Raw genomic sequence first — 17,074 nt, 5'->3', positions numbered from 1 at the left:
AGGAATGAAAAATCCATTTCAAAAATATTCTAGCAAATTTTCACTGATGTAAGCTATATCATACATTTGTATTTCAGAAAGGGTGAACACCAAAGATGCTGGAAATATAAATTGAAAGCCTCCCTGACCACAAAATAAAAAAAAAACCTCAAAAGCAGTCAGCCATTACTTTTACACTTTTACCTCCTTAGAGAATACAGGCCTGTTTTCAGCTTTGCTCTTACCATTCTTGAAAAACCCACAAAAAATAAACAAAAAAAATCCCAACACCACAAAAGAAGAAAAAAAAAAAAAAAAAAAAAAAGGCGAAAAAATACAGTACTTATGTTTCTCCTTCTCCTTGTGCTGTTGTCTTAAAAATTTTCTACCCGATCTGTTTCAGTCTAACACACCTAGGTGGTAGCTTCTTTAAGAGTACTGGACAAATGCACAAGCTGTGTTCTGGAAATTGTGTGACAACATAATTTGTTATTTTAATCAGGAGCTGGAACTGGCTGCCAAGGCAGGTGGTGGAGTCACCATTCCTGGAGGTATTCAAAACCCACATAGATGTGGCACTTCAGGACATGCTTTAGTGGGCATGGTGGTTGATTTATTTATTTATTTATAACTCTGTAATGTATTTGGGTTTCTAAAGAAGGAAGAGCAAATAATGTAAAATCATTTTGTTCTCAAATGCTACAGGTATACCAGAAGTGTTTATTGAATGAAAATGCAATTATGGGAAGCTGAGGTACAATGTAATGGATCTGTTCTTCGCCAAAGTTTTTGCAACATGTATGCTCCAAGGATAGAGAGGTTGAGATGAGTGAGTAATAATGATAAAAAAATACTGATGCTTTAATATACATTTCAATATATTGTAAAAGAAAAAGAAAACAATCAAGACAATGACATTAAAACTTCAAAATGTAACAGGGATTGTCTATTTGTGCTATCACATTTCTGTACTTTCAGTCAAGTAAATCTTAATTCACATTTACGTAATTGTTTACTCTCATGAAAATATATTTAATTTTATGTAATCTCTGTTTCTTACATGGAAAGAAAGCATTAATTTCTTCCCATTTTTACATGAAAAAAGGTTATTTTGACATCTCGAAATAAAGAACAATAATTCATTCCACACAGAGCTGTTCTGATTTTGCTGCTGAAATTACATATGCAGGGTCTCTTCCAGCTACCTGGCACTGTTACAAAGGAAACACGGTGTTTCCTTTGTGTCTGGACAGCTGTGGATATTGCTGATGGTCTCCAGTCTTTTTGCCAGTTGTCATAACAATGTCGGTACTTAAACAACCCAGCGTCCATAATTAAGTGGCCAAAATTCCTTTTTACATTTTATAGATTTATTAGCGGAAAAAAAAAATTAATGCAAAGAAACTAAAATTGTGTACATTTTTCCATATTTTTTTTCTTCAGAATATCATCTTGTCCCATTTTATGTTCATTGCGTTTCTCTTGACATGTGCATACTTTAATAATTTATAATAATTTTGATTTTTAATTACTGGTACATCATGGAGTAGAGAAATATAACTTTGACTGTCATTTTATGTATTTTTCCTAGGTGCTGGTTTATTAAGTAACTAATCAATTCAGTGTTTTGCTATGCAATGCCATTACTTTGAGCTAATTCAATGCTTTTAGAATTTGATAATAATCAGGGCTATTGTATTGCTTGAACAAGAGGACCCGTCCTATTTTCTGTGTGTGGGCAGTAAACAGATAATGATTTTAGCTGCACAGTGTGGTTACTGTGTCGCTTCTAAGACTCACATAGCAGTAAAGCTTCCCACCAGCAGCTTAAAAGACTTCTGCAGTCTTCAAATAAGGGTTAGTTTCAGCTGCCTTCAAAGGCTAAGCACACACTGTAAGTCCAGATTTTCAGTACTGTTTTGACACTTTTTTTTTTTTTATTTTTATTTGAGTAGGCATCAGGAAGCTGTATTCATTTTTATGGTGTCTCATGGCCATCTCCAGAGTTCATGGGCCAGCCTGATTAGTGTCTGGATACTGGATGGGTATGACCTTGCTTACCAAGTGTTTTCCATTTGCAGAGCTGAGTGAGAGAAATCTCTACAGTGAGGGCAGCTCAGGGATTGAAACAGCCCAACATGTGAGCTGTCACCAGGAGCTCCTCAGGCTGAGAGAAAGAATTCCTGAGAAATTTGCCTTGGAGGGATTAAAATACAGTGTTTGCAGGCAATTACTTGCTCAGTGAAATGGTAGGTTTCCTGGTAATAGAGCCCGACAGACACTTGCTTCTGCCAGTGATTATGAACCTGGAGCATATGGTCAGTTAACATTTACTTCGCATTTTCTTGCAGGAGTGACTGAAAAATTAATTTTAAAATGGAAACACCTGCAAAAGACAGCTTCCTACAGCTGCGTGATCTGTTTACATCAATTTGTCAAAAAAGTTTCCTAAGTTCCAGCCTTCTTCTGCTTTGTGTCTTTATGTTTACTTCTGAAAAGTATTTTGTCCTTTAAAATTTACTGAAATATTGCTGTATGTGCTGTCATTCTGTATCTTGCAAAAGTGATTCTGACCCTATTCTCAGAAGCTGTGCTGTTATGCTTAGTATAAGTGGTTATATTAGTGTAAGTCATACTGGAATTTAGACAGGGGTGACTGAGAACAATGTATTTTGATGACACTCAGAATTTAATATGTCCACAGCAAAAGTCGGTAGAGAACTTCAGTCCCTTGTTTTAAAAAGCAGTTGCTAATCACCAAAGCTAATATTTTTTCATTATTTCTTCATGTTGCTCAAAATTATGCTTTGATATTTCCACTTATTTCTTATTTCAGTTCTATTTCTCTGAAAAAAACCCACAAAACCCAGTAAATATCATCTGACTACATTATTGCAGTCACACTGGTCTTGAAAAGTCATAGCTATTATACATGGTATTAGTGGCCTATGCTAGACCTGCAAGTTTTATTCTTTTTGGCACTGATTGTTGCTTTGAATAAGATAGCTTGTCATGTTGAACTTAAAATAAATAAACAAACATGAATAATGTCTGTACTTCAACCATAATGGATAGCTGTCATGATCTGGTAGTGGAAAATGAAGAATATTCCTAACATAGATGCACTTAATCTAGAGTACTAGCCTGAATTTTTATACTGAGAAGGCAAGGCACCCCTGTAGCATCAGGGTTCCCTGTCTCCTGCCCCAGGTTCCCTGGATAGATGGCTCTGTAAGACTTAGATCACCCCTGAATGATCTGAGGAAAGGCAGCTGCATGTTAGGAATGTGTTCTTCAGAAAAGGGTAGTGGGGCTGTGAAGGATGGCAATCTAGAGTCTGATAGTGTTGCAGAGAAGGGAAGGTACCTCTCTGGAATGCACAGTCTTCTGGTCCAGGAAGCACTGGCAATGCCTGAGCCAGAGTGTTTTGTCCTGTTCAGCCAGCAAGAATGGCCAGAGCTCTGGGAAGTGTGATGCTCAAAGAAAGATCAAATAAATTGTTTAGTTTGGAGCAGGAAGGAAGACATAAATGAGATTTCCTGAATCCAGGAATCTCCAGAACTCCAGCATTACTACACTAATTTTGCACCACGTTCCTCACTTTTCTCTTAGTACGCTCTAATGGATGTAAAACATAAATACCTATAGAGTTGTTTACTGGCAAACTGAAAGATTATGTTATATGTGCACATATTTGTGAATGTATTCCTGCTGCTTGAAAATAGCATTCTTTTGTGTGAACTCATAAAAAAGTGGGACGACTATATTTTATTTATTCAGACATCTTAGTCTTCTACTTTTATGACTGTAAACAACTCCAAACACCATGCAGTTGTAAATGAAAGGTACTAATGAAGACTAAAAATCCTAAAAATATTTTGGCTGTGCACTGGAAATTATACAGTTGTGAAGGTGAATGTGGAAAGACAGAAAAGGAGACAGTATGTGAGGTTCAGCAGTGTTCTGACAAGAAAGTGATTGCATGGGTGGACTTCCAAAGACTTGTCTGAATAATACCTGTGCAGTGGGCTTCTAATGGGAATGACAAATTTCAGTTCAGTGTCTATCATGAGAAGTGTAAGGAAAAAAAATAATGAGAGGAGAAAAAAAAGAAAAAGGCTTTTTTTATTGATCTTGTTAAACAAAAGAACAGTGCTACAGTGCTACTGTCTATGAGACCTCTGGACAGCACTGGAAATGGAATTTTATTAGAGAAGACTGATAGCTTAAAGTGAAATATACATACTGGTCATTTTTTTGGCAAGATATCATGGCCAGATCTTGATGGACACTAGTAATGTGAGATTTATATTCTGCTATATTATTATATAAACCAGTCATAATAAAGCATATTATTTCAGAAGGCAATGAATGGAATTAAACAGAAGGTAATTTGGACACTATCTTTCATGGTTTTGACAAGTCAGAGGTGAATGTATGCATAGTCTCCCTTATACTTGGCCTTTCAGAGCTCTGAGTAACTCTGCTAGAATATGTATTTCGTCTTAGGGACTTTTTTTTTTTTTTTTTTAGGTGAGTTAATGAGGAAAAGATAGCAGTTAAACATTTGTATCTCTGTCTTCCCAGTTAAAGTTTTCTCTTTTGTGCTGTACTGGAACTTTATGTATTACACATTAAGTTTTATTCTTATTTAGAAAAAAAGTTTCATATACACAGATAAAGTTATTAACACATGATTTAGCTATTTACTCAGAGAAAAAAAGTTAAGTTTTCAGTACATTACAATACTACAAACATTTTGGAACACTGCTATGTCATGAGAAGGTAATTTGTAGACACAGGCTTTTATGTTATAAATACCTAAAGTTACATAAATGGATTTTTTATTCTACATGCCCTTATTTGTTGCTATGTTGGGTTTTGTTTCTCCTGACTAGTTTTCTACCAAATTTCAGCTTTCAGTGAAGAAGTAAGGAATTGAAAATGTTGGGAAATGTAAGAGAGGAGTTGTGCTGATCAGAAGAGAGGAGTATTCTGATCACTTTTTAATCATTGCATCATATGATTATCTTTTGTTGTTTTACCTCTACATGAACCCACACAAAAGTTCATCTTACCACTTACAGTCTGTGGTTAAATTTTATGGCAAAGAAATGGCACACATAAAATCAGTTCTTATAGTAAGAAATACTAATTAAGATTACAGTAAGTGGAACTACTATTGCTGTTAAAACAAAGCAAATTAAGTGGAGGTGATTGTTAATTTGAATTTTTTTTTACTGAATACATATCTGAAAAAAAAATCTACATATTAGTGATAAAGAGAGTGATACTATCTCTCTAAAAATGATGTCTGGTTTATGAGAGTATTCCCATAACACGTGTCATGAAGTATTAAAAACATATACTTTAAGTGAAATTTCAGAAATAGATATCTCTTCCAGATGGACTTTTCAGGAATACGGTTTACTACCAAACTCCATGGAAATTAAGGAGAATCAAAGGCCTCTTACAAATGCAACAATATTACTCCTTCATATAAAGCAGATAAATTAGTTTAATAACCTAATGTTAAATCAGATATTTTGGCACTGAAAGAAAAATACAGCCCTTTTTTTTTTTTACCCCCCTGCTTTGTTGTAATTTTTGGCTATTGTGAATTACAGGATTTGGTCCTAAAGTGTTGTCAAGTGGGAATAGATTGAGAAGGTAGAATATTGTTTATGGAGTGATAATCTCACTCCACAGGAGAAAAACCTCTAATCATTAATTCAGCTTGAAAAAAACCAAACAGAAACTCACCAAAAAACCCTACAACCTGTTGAACAAGCATACAAAAGCACCATTTGCCATCTGTAAAATACCTTCCCAGTTTTCATTACATAAATTGCTCAATTACTGCTCCATTGTAAGAGCTGACACAATGCTTTGACCAAAGTAGCTATTTGTGTACATTTTTTGCCTATTGTACATTCAAATTGTATAAATTGTTCTTTATTCATTGCAAAAAATGAACTATTTAGCAAGACCATATGGCTTTATTTTCAATTTAGTTGTTTTGTTAACAGTTCTATATGGGCAGAAGAGAGTTCTACTTAATTCTGTTATTTATGAATTTGTAGAAGTCTTTCCCTTTCCTTTATCTCACATATACATGTTACCAGCTATTTGTGTCGTGAAAATTCATATAATTGTTCAAAAAGCACAAACTTTCATACTAGAAATAGTCTACACACTTCTCTAGCCTGTATCTATCTTGCTGTGTCCAGGCTCACAGATGAGTAGCAAACTTGATCTATTTCAGTGTATTCACTTCTGAACACCAAGAAGAACAATATAAGGATATCAAAACTGCATTCACACAGTGAGCTAACTTATGCTTTTGGTAAAATATTTGATTTTACTCTGCTTTGGCCTTGTCAGGCTTGAGCTTCTTGCTCACCACACCCATTGCTCTACAGCTCTCTCAGTGCTGTGGACAAGGGTGTGTTTGGTACCCAGCTTTGAGAATGTGTAGAGACTTAGGCTTCTGTGAGCAACAGAGAGAACAAAAAAAATGTTACAAAGAATTGCATGGAGTCAGACTCCCATTTAGCAAGACTTCTCCATGATCAGGTCAGTGCCAGGCTCTCTGGATGACACTGGCAGAGAGCTGTGTGTGCTGCGTATTGCACATCACAGTCCATCATCCTGAGAGAGCAGCAGTCAATCTTTAGTACACTGCCACCATGATGAACGTTATTGGGCAGCTGTCTCTCAGCATGACAGTGTGCCTTGAAAATAGACACTCCTTTTTACAAAAGAGATTCTTCCTGAGTGCAAAACTTGGCTGTTCAGCAATATAAACCAAAATGGTAGCAAAAAGGGTTTGGTATATGGTGACGGTGCAGAGCAATATTGGGTTAGGGTATTCTGACACTGCCTTCATACTGGTCTCGTTCACAGCACACAAGTGGAACCACTTCCTACAGACAAAGCATGCTTTCCTTGTGCAGAAGTATCTAACATATTTTACAGAACATGCATGCAATTCATCGTATTATGCATTATTTAGTTGATCCACTTCCCATAGTCTTGTCTTGTGTTCATGCAGTGGTGTTTTGGAAGCAACGGTGCCACAAGGGTGGCTCCTGTGAGAAGATGCCAGAAGTTCCCCTGGTTCCAATCCTGGCCCTGCCTCTGACCAAGTCCGAGCAGATATGGGAACCTGACTGTCCCTCTGTGAGTAACATATTCAAGATGGGGAAAATGAAACTGCAAAATACTAAAAAAAAAGACCTCCAGAGCAGAGGAGAGAAGGAGAGAGAGTAATGCCAGAGCAAAGACACCATGGCCAGTGATGAAGGAGGGGGAAAGGTACCTGAGCTGAGATTTCTGTAGTCTCTGGTAGAATGAAAGCTGTATCCCTGCAGCCCATGGAGCAGCAGGGTGGAGCAATCCCTGAAGAAGCACATTTAAGCAATCCCTGAAGGACCATGATGGGGTAAATGTGGATTTGTAGCCCCTGAAGTGTCACAGGTGGGCAGATGTGAAGTGACAGCCTGTGCAGGATCACAGAGAGGGGCAGATGTGGATCTGCAGCTGTGTAGGACCCCGTGCCAGGGGAGATGACTGCTCCTGAGGGAGACTGTGATTCTGTGGGCAGAAACATTGTGTGGGGAACTGACCCTAAACCCCCAATCCCCATCCCCCTGCACCCTGAGGCAGAAGTGAAGCAATTCAGGCCTGGGAAGAAGGGAGGGGCAAGGAGAGGGGAAGGTATTAAGATCTGTCCATGTTTTCTCTTTCTCCTGTAGATTAAATTAGTTATTTCCTTCCCAAGTTGAACCTCTCTGGATTTCGCCTGTTACTGTAATTGGGGAATGAAAACCTCCCTGTCATTGTCTTGATTAATAAGTTTTTGGGTGTTTTTTCTCCTCCCTGTCCCACGGTGGCCGTGGGGGGTGAGTGAGCAGAGGCCTGGTTGGTACCAGCTGGTCCTAAATTGTGACAATACTCCAGGAAGCTCAAGGGCTCTCCTTTCCCACAGGGTTTCTGGCCAAATAGGCTGTGCAGTGACAAGCACTCTGCCAGCAATAGCTGTGAAAGAGCTCTTGTGCTGTCTAGGCAACACAGTCAATATGCAAAATCAGAAGAATTGTATTACCAGTCAAAACAAACTTTCTCGATTCCTTCAAAATACCAAAGAGGTCTCAGCCTGGCTTATCAGGTGTTATATCAGTCTGATAAAAGTACAACTTTTAGTATGGCTCACAGAAGTTTGAAAAATTAGGTATAGAGCAATTATTCCCCCGAAACTAAAATTTGATTTCCAGTAAAAAAATGTGCCACCAAGAAACTGGAAAATGACTTTTTGTAATTTTGTTTTTCTCACAATTCCCTATTTTCTGCTCTTCTAAGGAGGAGATACAACCTCACTTTTAAAATTTTATTTAGCTAAATACCTTGTGAAGCAAAAGTATCAGATAGACAATTTGTTAAATGCTAATAAAATAAAATCTCATTTATTTTGGAAATGGAACAAATCTTTTTGGTTCAGTTTTGACTGGGGTGAAGTTTACTTCTGTAAAAGAGAGCACTGTCATGAGAAATGCAAGAAAAATATTCACCTGCACCACTTACAGAAGAAAAAAGTGTATTGAGTTCAGCACATGTGATATGAATGAGTGCAATTCATCCTTCAGTGGGATAATTTGTTTATGTGATCATGTTTTCAAAACTTCACTTGATGTAGCATCCAAAGATGCATAAATATACTATTATGTACTGCAGATGTCCCTTGTGTCTGACAGCGGTGTGAAAACTAACAAATAACAATTATCTAAGCAGATGCATTTTATGAATACAATGTAGGCCCTCAATTTTGAAAACATAATGAAATCCTCAGTACTTTTCACAGTGTTTTCCTAATCTTTTGACAGCAGCATAGTAGGAAATGCTAAATTCTATACCATGGTTACTAATTACACATCAGAAGCACAGCATTGCACGTGTTATTTTAGGCTGTGCTTTGCATGTGACACCTGTTTGGAAGCATAGGTTAGACTATAAAAAACATAATACTCACTGAGACAGGAACAACAGTCTCAAAAAAATTTCCACATTTGAATAAGATAGTGTTCAACATTCACACACCATTAGTAGAGCTCCCTCCAAGGCTGAAGAACATACATAACAGAACTTAATTTGAAATCAGGCTGGACTAAATAGCAAGTAAAATATGTGAATGCCTTTCTATTAATCCACTTCTCAAATTTATCCTCTTGAGTCTATGACTACGTCTATATAAAATATAGTTATAATGATTAAAATATCAATGTGCATATTTAAGTAAAAGTTCTTGGATTTGAAGCAGTCTTAGAATAAATGTGTTCAATAAACATTTAATTTAGATTTAGGAAGACAACTCTTATGCTAATTAGAATCCAATAGACTGGCCAAAGTGTAGCTATCAAAAATTAGTATAGAACTTACAGATGACAATGTAATCAGTTCAGGTCCAGCTTCACTTGTTTTCTAACCTTGACCTTTCATACACTTGTAGGGAAAAGTTTCAGCAAAGCTCCAAGTTTCCTATATTTACTTCCTTACATCATATTACACTCCAAGCACAATATGAGTTTCTGTCACAGACAGGTACCTGCTCATCACTTCTCATCATTTTCTTGTGAGGAGGCAGCACAGATGTGGAGCACCCTAACATCTCAAAACTGACTCACAAGAATGCTGTGTTACAGACTGCAGTTGAGTGCAGCTCAGTTTCAGCATAGGATCTGTGTCTATGCATACACTGATTTTCTGAGCCAGTGTATGGTTCAGTGGTAAATGAAATGCACCCATGAAACACAGTAATAATAATGTTTGCAAATAACCTTCCTTTAAGGCAGAGATCCATGTGTTTCACAAAGTCCATAATGAGAAAAGATGACTAAGTTACAAACACTATTAAGCTGCTTTCAGATGCAGTTACATTTTGTAGTTATACAGGGAATATGCCAATTATATATGCCTATATATAGGCCTATATATATACATACATATATATTTTTTTATATATATATAAATGGAGACTGTGGATGAGCTAGGATTACTTGACAGGGACACTCAGGCTTGGTGTGGCCTCTGGACAATGGCAACATATCTGTCTGAAATGTCTTTAAAAACCTTGTAGTAAAAGACAATTTTAGGTTGCACACAGCTGAGTGATTCAACTGGAAAGTACATATTCATTTGCTTTTGTTCTAGTACTTCTAAAGCATCACTTCCCCACTCACAAATAGGAGTATTTCTTGAAGGACCATTTAACCCTGAAGTAATTTTTTCTCCTAAAAAATCTCAGTAGAAGGACTTGAACTCATAGTTCATTGTTAAATTTTCACTGGGAAGCATACTGAACTTAGTCCAGTTAGTCTGCTGTTGACATTACAAAGAGAGAAAATTAATTTTCATTTCCCAGTAAAAGCACTGATAACAGCTAAAGGAAGAATTGCAAGGAATAGAAATGCCTGTGACCTGTTTACATTGTCATTTGAGACAGAAAGAAACAGGGCAGAAAAAGATTTTTTCCTTTCCTTTTCCTCACACTGGGAAGCACCACTGAACTAGTAAATGAGTAATAATGAAGTATGGCAAGGCAGGTTTTGCTGCAGCTTTATCCCTTACGGGGAAAACAGGAACAGAACTGAGTGGCTCAATATTCTGGTTCCAGGACTGTGTTACAATACTGATAATAAATAAAAAAAGTTTCTAATCTTATTTTAACGTCTGGTTATATAATAATTGTATAGCCATAGGGAGCTTCCTGAGCTCCCTCTGGCCCTGTATTTTTACGAGCTTGTGATCTTAAAACAAGTTGCCTGTTTTTATTGCCTTTGACCCAGCCAGGACCCATCGTTTGATCTTTGGAGATTTCTTCAACATGGGCATTTTAACCTAAATTTTCAGGTGAGGCAAAAGAGTGTTTGGACCCATTTTCTTCAGTTAGTTTACTTTCCTGCACAAATCATCCAGAGGCTTGTTTTTTCCTTAGGTAGTTGTGATTTACACTCCCCCAAAATTATAAATAAACCATATCCCTAAAATAATAGTGGTAATCAGAGCCATTCTCTTTGCAGCAACAAGCGAATACAAAAGCAATTAGGTTGTGTTATGCTGCTTCCCATAGGAACAACAAATCCTGGTTTATGAATGTCATTAATATAATATGCAAATGATCTGTTTGACTTCTGCTCCTGTATTTGAGTTAACCTAGTCAATCAGTCAAATGCTACTAATGAGAAAGTTGATGAAAGCTTATCCAGCTGTTGAGAAGGTCAATGAAAGGATAGACCCATCTCTCTTTTCACTTGCTCTACATCTAGAATACTGTGTGTAGTAATGTTTTGACTGATTAAATGAAATCACCTGTGTATTGATAAGGGAATATGAAGAAACTTGTTATAATATTTCTTAAAACATAAATTTATTATATCAGAGATTTAACTTTATTATATTAATTTTATGAAGGAGTTTTCAAAGTAAAATGAAGATAACAAATTATGAAGGCTTCACATGAACAGAACATATATTTAATAACAAAGACTGCTTTGTAGGACAAAAAAATCAGACGGTACCTTCAATTTTGCGTTGTTTACTTTTCAGTCTTCTTTTTTCTTTTTTTTTTTTTTATTTATCCACAGTTTTCTTGCAATATTTTTAAATAATTTTTTCTTCAAAGAAGCTGAAGTGAAATTTAGGTTCACCTTTTCTTCATTAAACTCTGTACTGCTGCAGACAAAAGTGGTATATTAAAAACTGCTCTAGTTTTCTCGTATTTTTCCATATCATAACAATGATATGGAAATTATCATAATCATTGATATCATAACAATGATAATGTTCCATAACAATGCTCACAAAGAGGATCATATCTCTCAAAAGGAATGGTTAGTTGCTGTCTGTATAGTAATAGAAATCTCTGTTGCAAGGGTCCTTGTAACAGATAGATAGATCAAGATAGATTCCCTGAATCACTTTTTTCCTCGGGACTTGTGCTCCACCTCCCCATGGTCCAACATAACTTTTTCATCAACATCTGTAATCCATCACTATTGATTGTCTATACCAAAAGGTTACATAATTATTTTATGTATTTTACATATGCACAAAGTTTTATGATTTCTGCATCTGCAGTAGAAGTTTGTACTTACAGCTATGAACAATTTGGCCAGTTCTACAATTCTGAACCACCTGAGGTTTCCTGCTGAGTCTCCACCTACTAATATTATTATGCATATTTAAACATAAAAATTGTTTATGCACAGAAGAAGCTGCCTCGTGAAATCTCAAGACTTTACCAAATTTCCAGCTGGAAAGTTCCTGTAGCAATTAGTCAAAATATTTTATTATGAAAGAGGTTCAATCACCTTACCTCAGGTGGGTCCTGTATCTCAATGTATCCTGTACATTGGATACAGTCCAATGTATCCATGCAGTGTCTGTGCAGGGACCATCTGGGGTTCTAGACTAGGACTAGGACTAGATTAGACATCTAAACTCCTAGACTGAGGACCACACATTTACAGCAAGTGTGTACACAGGCTCCACTCTGATATTAAATGACAGCACAGTTATAACCATAGAGCAAATTGACTTTGGAACTTTTTTTTCCTTTAAAACTTAAATTCTGAAGTTCTTGTCATTGTATGCTTCCCACTTAAATTTATGACTTTCCACTTAAATTTATGACTTGGCACAAAAATTCCTTAAGGGAAGAAATTACAAAACAATTCCATAAGTTTTGCTTAGAATAATTTGGAATAGTAAGTAGTTTTAAATATTGAAACTAAAAAAAAATAAAATAGCACACTAAAAAAAAATAATTAGATTTGATCAGTGTTTGTTTGCACTGAGAATATAGCTGGGAATACATAAGCATTATGTTGTTTCTGAGATTTGAATTGCAATAGAATTTTATAACAAAAATTCATCTTAGATGATTGCATTATACAGAAATATCAACAAATGATGAATGCTTTTTAGAAGGTTTTGTTGCAAGAAAGTTTGAGTATTATAACTTTAGTCAAAGGTAAATGGCTTAAGGCTAGCTCAGCTGAGGAAAGAACTAAGCCAAGAAAGACTGTGTGGGTCTAGAAGCTTTTTTTTTTTAATGAAATATCAATCTTGTGAAATAATTTAATATTGGTAATATTAGATTTCAGTATTATATCCCATATATGATGAGACATAATGGCTTAAATCCTTAAAGGTTATCTATTTCCAATCCCCTGCGTGGGCAAGGACACCTCCCACTAGTCCAGGTTGCTCAAGGCCCCATCGTGGCCTTGAATACTTCCAGGAAAGGGGCATCCACAACTTCCCAGGGCAACCTCTTCCAGGGTCTCAGCATCCACACAGAAAATAATTTCTGTCTACCAGCTAATCTAAATGTACCTTCTTGCAGCTTCAAACCCTTCTCCCTTGTCCTATCATTATATGCCCTTGTGAAAAGCCCTTCTACAGCCTTCCTGTAGGGCCCCTTCAGGTACTGGAAGGCCACTATGAGGTCTCCCTGGAGCCTTCTCCAGGCTGAACAATCCCAACTCTTTCAGCCTTTCTTCATAGGAGAGGTGCTTCAGCTCTCTGAGCATCTCCAAGGCCAAGCATCTTCTGTTTTCAGCAAGTGAGAAGGCATTCCAGATTTTGTTGTACCTTTCAAATTGCTATGAAAGTCCAATTTCAAATGGCTTGTTTTGGACAAACCAATATTTTATCTCCTCACAAACAAGAGATTAAGAGATTCAGCATTAGTGGGCCATAAAAAAAGGACTTTAGTGTGGCATAGTTATAGTACATTACTATCCATAGATGCTTAGTAATAATAGTATCACAAAGTTCCCACATTTTCCAAATCACTCAATTATCTCTGGACTAAATGTGAGCTTACATAGCAGTAGACTTCAAGCAGTATGAAATCCAGCTTTTAAGCTAAGCAAAATTCATTTTAAAATAATTTAAGTAACTGCAACATTTGTTCCTTTAGATTTCTATTGCCTTTGTGTGATGCCACAAAAAGAACATGTAAAAATATGGTTACATAGCTTATGAACATTAACATTTATTTTAGTTATTCAATTTATTAATTGAATTGTGAGGAATACTAATTTTTAGTTTTTATAAAGCTTTAAAACATAATCTAAACAAAGATTTTCCCCCAAATCTCTAAAATTTAATTATATTTGAAATTTTAGCACATTTGTTGCTGAATACAAACAATAATCTTTCCTGCCTAGACAGAAACAGAAAATTAACTTATTGTAACAGTGTTATTACAGAGGTCGTATGCTTGTGCTGTCAAAAATGACATAAAGGCACTTAAAGCAATGGATGCCAAGCTCCCTTTTCATTTTGACAGTAGAAATCAGTGGGTACAGAAGAAGCCTGACTTTGCTGACAGCTTTTTTTTTTTTTTTTTCCTTCCTGTCTTTTTCATGCTTATGTCCTTCCAAATTTCTGCTGTTCCTTCATAACCTTGCTATTATCTTGGAGAAAAGAGGAACGATCCCTGGTCTGCTCTCCTTAGGCTGATAACACCAAAGAGGACGGATCCCACGATCTGTCCTCACACCTGTGGTGCTGATATTCCCTCTTTTCTCCTATGCTCTAGAAGTACTTATTCCAGGAAAAAAACCCAAAAAACAACCAACCAACCAAAAAAAAAACCAAACCAAAACCAAAACAAACCAACTGAGATGGTGAAAGAAAAAAAAAATAAAGGAAAAAAGAAAAAAGTGATTTACCTTAAAAGGGCTGGATATCTTGTGTAATTATGAGCTGCTTCTTCCCTGGAATTGTCTGTCAATAGATGATAAGTGCTATCCTTAAAAGGAGGCTCCTCTGCTGAAATCTTCAGGTAGCATGAAAACAGCTCTCAGCAATTCAAATAATAATTGTCATTTCCTTCATCTTTGAAAAAAAAAAAAAAAAAAAAAAAAAAGGAAAAAATATATCTTCACATGGGAAAAAAGGAAAATAAATAGTGACAGGCTGATTTAGTAAGTAACACAAGTGATAATTTTTTCATTCAAACTGATTTCATGTCATATCAATTCAAGGTCAATTTTCAGGAATCGATTTGGGATAAAATCAACTTTTCCAGGAAAAAATGTCAGATGTTCTTCTTTCCACTAAAATGAGTTTTTCTAAGTTTCTTCTCTGTTGACCAGTCATAGTTTTATTGATGTATCATGCCATGTATTCACCAGTGGAATAATAATGTCTCATGATTTTATAAAAAGCATAATATAAAGATGTGTAACTGATTAATAGTATTAAAACTGAGCTCAAACATAGGTGTTTGGTGAAAGTCAAGTCCAGACTGTAAGTTCATTTCCAAGGAGTGGGTCTCACTTTCTCACTCAGGTGAAGTAGCAATCCAGAATCTTTGCAGTCTCTCATATTTTTTCATTCCAGGCCACCCTCTCAGCCCCAGTCATGTGGAATTCCCAAGGCAGCAGACTTCCCTTTTGTAAAAGCCACAGATGTGGAATCATCCTATATTTTCTATGCTCCCACATTGTCTATGCTCCATAGTCATCTTATTCTGGTCTTGGTAAAATAAATACGTAGCCATAAAACTGCAGAGTGAGGACATATCTAGTCACAAGCCAGATAAGGAATGAGTTTGGAACCCCTCAGATTCTCAGGACCAAAGGATTTAGAGAGGGGAAGAGATAGATGTGTACCAGATGCACAGTAGAGACTGCTCCTTCTCTAAGGCCCCCTCCACCCTTGGGTAATTTGTGACATGTTTGATCCCATCTGAGCAGACTTAAAAGGCAGCAGGGAAGCAGCTGTCTTTCCTTTGACTTTCTCACAAAATTAAGTCACTTTCTGTTCTTCCTCTTCTTGCCTACTTCTACTTTCTCCTGCCTTTTGTGTAGGTTCAGAACAATTTTTTGCAATGATTCACACATCTTGAGACACGAGCTGAGCATAATCTCACCTAAACTGTTTTGGGGGACACTATTTGCCTGTTTGGTCAGTCACTATCTTCAGAGATCCTCTTCATGATGTCCTTGAGCATCAGTGGCTAGAAGAAAAGATGGTAAATTATTTTTCTTCAAGGAGTGCTACAAACTGCAATTGTGGTGTTCAAGTGTCTCTGAGGATGATATGTGCAGGCAACAATACATCTATGGTAATTGCCTTGTTACCTCTGATTGTGTGTCCTTAGACAATATCAATGACCAGGATGTGCCCCTGGTTAATTTTTCCTCACCACATGCTTCTGAAGGGAGAGTAATAGCTGTTATAGCCATAGCTAAATCAGTATTAATTCTGATGGTCTCAAGGACCAGACATAGGGATCAAGCACATAAAGGCAAAGAATCACTTCACATTGTGCCAGTTTAGACACCTATGAGTCTGAAGTGTCAGGTTGTGTAGGGATACATGAGGCTGATCCCTGTGTGGGAATTCAATAGAGCGAAGTAAAGGTATGAGGTCTAAGTGTGAGGAATGGACCTCATATTTGTAGCAAGCAGCTTCCAGGGCAAAGTAATACATGATTATAATGGGTGCCTAAACTCATGCAGATGTATGTGACTGTTATCAGCATGTATACATCTTGTGTGATTTGCTTTATTGCCATAGCAGAGTTTATAGCATGAGAGGAGATCAGTTTCTGACTGCAGGGAGATCTTGGTTTGTTTTGCCTGCTGTCAGGCTAAGGACAGATGCATTGGAGTTACATTTCTCTGCCTTTAAAATTGAAAGTTGTAATTCTTATAATTAAGATGCACTTAATTTCTTAAGAATTTTGATTAACAAAGCTCCCACTGTATGAGGACTATTCTATATTGAGTCTTTAATACTTATTTTTCAGCTTAAATATTCTCCCTTTCTAGATTTCAGCTGCTAACAAGCCTACCTAAAAGCCAGGTGCACTATTTATTGTCCAGTAAAATTGGCTACATTTTCTTTACTGACAAATATCCTGCCATTCATATATCTAACCATCTGTACAACACACTTCAGAATTGTTCTTTTCCTATTTCCCCACTCTTTCCTTCACTCTCTCTTAGATAATTATTTCTTTATTATTTTAAAACTTAATGAATAGTAGTTGTCATGCATCAATTGCCTAATTGAATTA

General features: G+C 36.4%; 1 long non-coding RNA gene across 2 annotated transcripts; it reads right to left on the bottom strand.

Annotated features, from left to right (window-relative positions):
- Positions 1–11,614: 11,614 nt before the first annotated feature.
- Positions 11,615–16,573, bottom strand: LOC139793742 (uncharacterized). 2 transcript variants are annotated; one of them, XR_011724764.1, is made up of 3 exons: positions 15,923–16,573; positions 14,718–14,883; positions 11,615–11,706 (listed from the first exon to the last, which is right to left on the bottom strand). It is a non-coding gene; the product is annotated as an uncharacterized lncRNA (long non-coding RNA). The 2 variants fall into 2 exon arrangements; XR_011724763.1 differs by lacking the exon at positions 11,615–11,706 and adding an exon at positions 12,653–13,587.
- Between the last annotated feature and the right edge of the window lie 501 nt (positions 16,574–17,074).

The sequence above is a fragment of the Heliangelus exortis genome, chromosome 2 (assembly GCF_036169615.1).
Source record: "Heliangelus exortis chromosome 2, bHelExo1.hap1, whole genome shotgun sequence".
Classification (NCBI taxonomy): domain Eukaryota; kingdom Metazoa; phylum Chordata; class Aves; order Apodiformes; family Trochilidae; genus Heliangelus; species Heliangelus exortis.
The sequence above is the reverse complement of the archived record's forward strand: the minus strand, read 5'-3'. Positions and strand labels throughout refer to the sequence as shown.